This window comes from Lepidochelys olivacea, assembly GCF_965140295.1.
Source record: "Lepidochelys olivacea isolate rLepOli2 genome assembly, chromosome: 10".
NCBI lineage: Eukaryota > Metazoa > Chordata > Testudines > Cheloniidae > Lepidochelys > Lepidochelys olivacea.
Window position 1 is genome coordinate 22442557 of NC_140420.1, and position 6000 is coordinate 22448556.

General features: G+C 44.9%; 1 long non-coding RNA gene across 2 annotated transcripts in view; it reads right to left on the reverse strand.

The window, feature by feature from the left end:
* LOC311526933 overlaps window positions 1-2351 on the reverse strand; it is a 54285-nt gene extending 51934 nt beyond the window's left edge. For both annotated transcript variants that reach the window (XR_014713198.1, XR_014713199.1), the window contains exon 1: window positions 2288-2351. This is a non-coding gene — a long non-coding RNA (uncharacterized lncRNA). The remainder of the gene's footprint in view (window positions 1-2287) is intronic.
* Window positions 2352-6000: the final 3649 nt, after the last annotated feature.

The window sequence follows — 6000 nt, forward strand, 5'->3', positions numbered from 1 at the left end:
TTTGATTTTATCTGACATCAGCAACCGGAAGGATCATACATCACAAAATTAACCAAGAAAACCACTTAACTTGGGTGTCTGGGATAATTCTCCTCAGAGGATTTAATGGGATCTCTCTGGGTGTATCTACACTGTGTCTGTGAGCGAGCCTCCCTGCCCAGATCCACACTTAAGAACACTAGCACAACCTCTGCTCACTTCAAACAGCTGTACAGATGGTGCTTTGACGTTGTGGCTGAGGCTGGAGCTCAGGCTCTCAAAGTTTCCCCAGCTTCAGAGCCAAATCTTCAGTGTCTACACAGCTATTTTTAGAGCACTAGTGGGAGCCTCATTACCAGAAGCCCATGGACCTGGACTCGGAGGCTCACTCCCACAGGGCATGTCTATGCATCATATGAGGAGTCTGAGTAGAGCAGCAAACCTGATTGTCAATTTATCTTCAGAGATATGCTTAGGGGACATCTATGAAGGTGGTTTTCAAACTGTGGTCACGACCTAGTACTGGATCGTGACATATAAGGCACTGGGTTGCAGCGGCTCTGGTCATCACTGCCAACCAGGCTGTTAAAAGTCCCGAGAGCAGTGCTGCCCGGCTAAGGCAGGCTAGTCCCTACCTGTTCTGACACCGCGCTGCGCCCTGCAAGTGACCAGCAGTAAGTCCAGCTCCAAGGTGGGGGCCACAGGGCTCCGCACGCTCCCATTGGCCAAGCTGGAGGCCGGTGCCTGCGGGCAAGAGCAGCATGGAGCCACTTGCCTGCCTCCATCTAGGAGCCAGACCTGCTGCTGGCCGTTTCTGGGGCACAGCATGGTCTGCGGTGTTAGGACAGGCAGGAAGCCTGCCTTAGCACCCCTGCTGCACTGCTGACTGGGAGCCGCCCGAGGTAAGCCTGCATCCGAATCCCCTGCCCACACCCCAAACCCACAGCCCAAACCAAGCCTGCACTCCCAGCTCAGAGTCTGAGGTAATCCCCTTCCTGCACCCCAAACCCCTCATCCCCAGCCCCACTCAAGCCCACACCCGAACTCCCTGCCCCAGCCCAGCATCCCCTCCCACACCCTAAACTCCTCATTCCTGGCCCCACCCCACAGCCCTCACCCCAACCCTCATCCCCAGCCCTGAGTCCCTCTCAAACACCAAACCCCTCATCCCCAACTCCGTTGGGTCATGGGCATCAACAATTTTCTTCCATTGGGTTGCCAGAAAAAAAGTTTGAAAGCCACGATCTATGGAGTTGGGATTGAACTTTGCCTAGCACTAGAGCAGGGGTTCTCAACCTTTTCCTTTCTGAGCCCCCCTGCTATTAAAATTCCATGGTCCACCCATGCCACAAGAACTGGTTTTCTGCATATAAAAGCCAGGGCCAGCATTAGGGGGTAGGAAGCAGGGCAACTGCCTGGGGCCCCAGGCCACAGCTATATTGCTCAGGGTTGGGTGCAGCTCCAGGGGTTTCAGCCCCATGCAGTGGGGCTTTGGCTTTCTGCCCAGGGCCCCAGCGAATCTAATGCTGGCCCTGCTTGGCACCCCACGCCCCATCCCGAAACCTGCTCACAGCCCACCAGGGGGCCCCAGACCCTGCAGAGTGGAATTTTTCAGTCTGAGGAAAATCATAACACTGTACAGAAGGAGTAGATGGATTTGTGCTGTGTATGTACTTACCTACTACTATAAAACCAGTGACATCTACTGGCAGACAATAATATTTATCACGTTCGTATATTCAATAAAACAGTTACCGTGCAGAAAGCTTGTGACTGCTGCTTTTCTCAGGAGGTGCCTACCTCCCCGGCTGAAATCTGACTGCCTTTCGCCCCCGGCAGACTGAGCGGGAAGCATCTCAAGTGAAACCCCCACCCGCTATACCAACACCTCAACACAGACCCCCTCACCCCAAAACCTGGCTCCCACTTCTCCCTCAGGCCCACACTGACGGCCGGGCACCCGCTTGCCACCCCACTTGTGCAACGTGAGTGTGCAAGCCCCCGCCACGGCTGCGGGCCACGCGCTGGTCTCCCCGTATTCCCTTGACCCTTTCCCCTAGCACGAAGGGGACGCCCCACGCGCCTCCTCCGGCTAACGTTCCCGCCCCGTAACGGAAGACGGGAAGGGAATTTTACACCCTCCCCTATTTGAGCCACGGTAAACCCCCTCCGCGCAGGGCGGGCCGGCCGCGCGCTCCCCCCGACCCCCACACAGCCTGGGCGGGGAGCGTGAGCCGCCCCCGCGGAGAATCCCTGGCCCCGGGCTCTGCGGCGAACGCCGGAGAAGTCCCCAGGACTCCCCGCTTACACAGCACCAGCAGCTTGCTGCGAACGACACGCAACGCTCGCGTCAACCAGGCAGTGCGCATGAGTACTCGGACCACTGAAAGTGGGAGGAGCTGGTGCTTCTAAATGCTGCCCACGCACTCGGCGGTGCCTCAAGAGCACGCCCACTGTCGGGAGTGGTGCCAGCATATATAGCTGTCAAGCGGCGATTTCAACGCAGGCGCGGTGGCCAAGTGGTAAGGCGTCGGTCTCGTAAACCGAAGATCACGGGTTCGAACCCCGTCCGTGCCTAATCCACTTAAGGCCGGTGGTTTTCCCGAGAAGAATTGCTGGGATCATTTTTAGGGGAAAGGCTCAGTAGCATCCAGCGGAGCACGAAGATTTGGTACAGCTGCACACGGGGCCTTTTCAGACACCTCCTTCTGTCTGCTGAGAACCTGCATGTCTGTGTCTCGCTCGTATTGCATTAGTCTCTGTCACTTTCCTTCTGACTATTGCTCAGCTGAGGTCTATGCTTCACCTACCCAGCTATAATTGTCTCCATCCCTGTTTTCATTGTGTATCCTAATTTATTCTTATGCATCCTTCACCCCAATCTCTTGGCACTCACCCAACCTGCAGCAGATGCAATGCCCCTCAGACGGGAGAAATAAAGAGAGGTGGCTCTCCCAAGCCAGACTGAGTACAGGTTGTAATAGCACTTGGGAGTTGTCTCTTTACCCTACAGGCTTGCCTTGCTTTTCCTTGTATTTCCAGCAGCCAGGGACTGAATTGCCATGAGAAAAAAAAAGTTGTGCAGTATTTCAGGCAGATAAATGCATACAAACAAAACACATTGAATACCACAAGTACCAATGCAGACCAAGAAGCTGAGAGCTTCTTTGGACGTGCAGAGCACGGTGAACTCCCACTTTACTCAATGGACCCCAGCCTTCTTCCACTGAAATCAATGTCAAAACTCCCATTGATTTCAATACGAGCAGGGTTTACCCGTTATAGCTTTTCTCAGACTTATTTGGCTCTACCTAAATACCAATCTATCTTTGTTTATTCAAGTTCCTGCAAAGCTAAATATGCAGTCTTTCTCTAGAGTACCAGCCCTGGAGCCTGATCTTGCATGCCTGGTGAACTAAGGAATGTTGACGTTTGATGCCAGCAGCAGGGATATGGGATTGGTCCCAAAATTTATGAACTGCAGATTAGGAGAAGATTGTTGGTCCATACAAAGCACATAAAGCACACACTCCCCTCTCTCATGCTTCAATACACTTATGTGTGGGTGTATAGCCATTCTCAAAAGTTGTGTATCAAATTTGTTGGATAATGATCATAATAAAAGGAGCAGTATGTCATCTATAAATGTTTCTCTCTGTTTTTAAAGAATGTAAATCCTGCTTTTATTTTGGTTATGGGGAGTGGTAAAAATATTAGATTAATTTATCTGTGTCACTAAATAAAAGTATTATTGGTAAGTAGGTCTTGGTATCATGCTTTATTTTACAATGCAAAAATATAAAATGTATTTTGTTTACAATTGCATGGTCAAGATAAAAAGAAATTTAAAGTGTACTTAATTGTATTAATAATGACACAACAAATTTAAGAAGTGAGAGATTTGCAGTTCATTATTTATTGTTTGTTTACATTTTGAATTTCACCCACCTGGGACAATTAAACTAATCTGGTCAGTTTCACCTTTGGTTTTGATCAGTTTTACTTGCTTGTTCTCAGGCATTTCTACAATTTTGTTGTCTGGGTTCAGAACTTTACAATTTTTTCAAGCCATTCGTTTTTTTCACAAGTCATATTAGGTCTGGGTATAGCTTGTTTTTAACTTAATTGGTAAATATGTTTGGTAGACCAGAAATAATGCATCCTACACTTTGATTTAAAGAACAGACTTTTATTTATTTTTCATTTAGCTCTTTTTGCAATGGCACCTTCTCTGTGTCATGCAGATCTTCAAACCAAAATAAGTTATTGATATGTAATCCATATTGTGTAAAATACAGGGTTCCTGAGAGTTATCCTTTTACAAACAGTCTAATCTTTGCTTATTATCAACAGAATTATCATTGCCAGCATGGATTTTTAATATTTAATATGCAAGACCTAGTCACACGAGAGCTGATGTCCACCTGATGGCCTACCTGAATGTAGATAACTATATAAAACTATTAATAAAATTAAACAAAAAAATCTCTTTTTATCAAGATTAAATTTTCACAAGACCAAAACGTATGATTTTTCATTACACAAATCTTTCGTAAACCAATTTAAGTTTGTATTTAATCATTAGATAAATAGTGGCATTATTTTGCTAAAATGTTAAAAAAGCAAAAATCATATTGCATACTTGACACCTTACTGTTGTACTTTTCTACGTGTGAAATACAATGAAAATTATTCTCACATGGAAACATTCAGACTGACCTGCTAACAGAAAAATTACTTTGGATAGTTAAATGTTTACTTAGATTACTCCAATAAGGGATTATGTCGAATGTATACAAATTGCTTACTCTCACTGTGTCCGATATCAGTGGCAGTTTTTGGTGCAAAGGCAATGCAGGAATACAACAAGGAAATGTTCTACAGTGTATTATCTTTTTAAAAATATTTTTATAGTAAGCTGTCAGACATTCAGACATAATGTCCCTATCCTTCCCTTTAGAGCATGATGTCCACAGCTACTTTCCAAGATTAACCACCAAATGATGAGATCCATAAATCCAAGATATATCTTTTAATTCCCTAAAGCATGTTTTTCATTCACTACAACCTCAATAATAAATCTAAAGTAGAATTGCACTGTATGATACTGTGCTTGTTTAAATATATGTTTTTTTCTTGAAAGAACTGCAAAAAAGGGGCAAGACTATCACAAACGGTACATGAAATCCTATAACTCCACTCACCATCCATCATAAAGATGGTTTGGAGCCTATGTACACTCAAATGAAAAAATACAGAGCCAAATCCTGAAAGCCTTACACAGATTAAACTCCCACTGCTGACACTGGGCATTTTGCCTGAATAAAACTTCAGGGCAGGTCCCATAGCTGTTCACTTGAAATTATATATTGATTTTGTATTGGAAGATGATCTTCTAAAATCATAGCAGAAACATAGCTGTTGTAGAATATAAATTGAAGTACTATAACTGTAGTTAAGACATGTGGGTATAATTTAAAGAAAAATATTATGGCAGACTTACTGCAGTGACATGCAGAATTAATTTACATCATGTCAGACTGAGCGCCTCTTTAAAATTTATCATGATAAATTTATCATTTATCAGCTATCCTTTTCTTTATATCATATCCAAATGACTGTTTCTTCACATTCTACTAGGAAAGGTGTACTGATAATACTAATCTTTATTTCTAGCATAATTTACTAGATATTTTCAGTCCTTGCCAAAAGAAATACTTAAAAATGCCTAAGACATAAGTAATCAATCCTGCTCCCATTTAAGTCACTCAGGAGTTTTGTTATTGACTTCATTAGAAGGGCCCTCGCCCTATATTAAGGCAGCAGATTTTTAACTTTAGTAATCCAGTATAATATTTAAATAGTTTCTTCCTTCATATGCTGCATTATATTGCATTATGCAAGCCCGCAAAAGATGGAAAGGGTGCCAATAGTCAATGCAGCATTGTATGCCCCCAAACATGCTGCCATTGATAGATTGCACTGGGTGGAGTACATAGAGGAACTGCAGTTTTTTCTGGC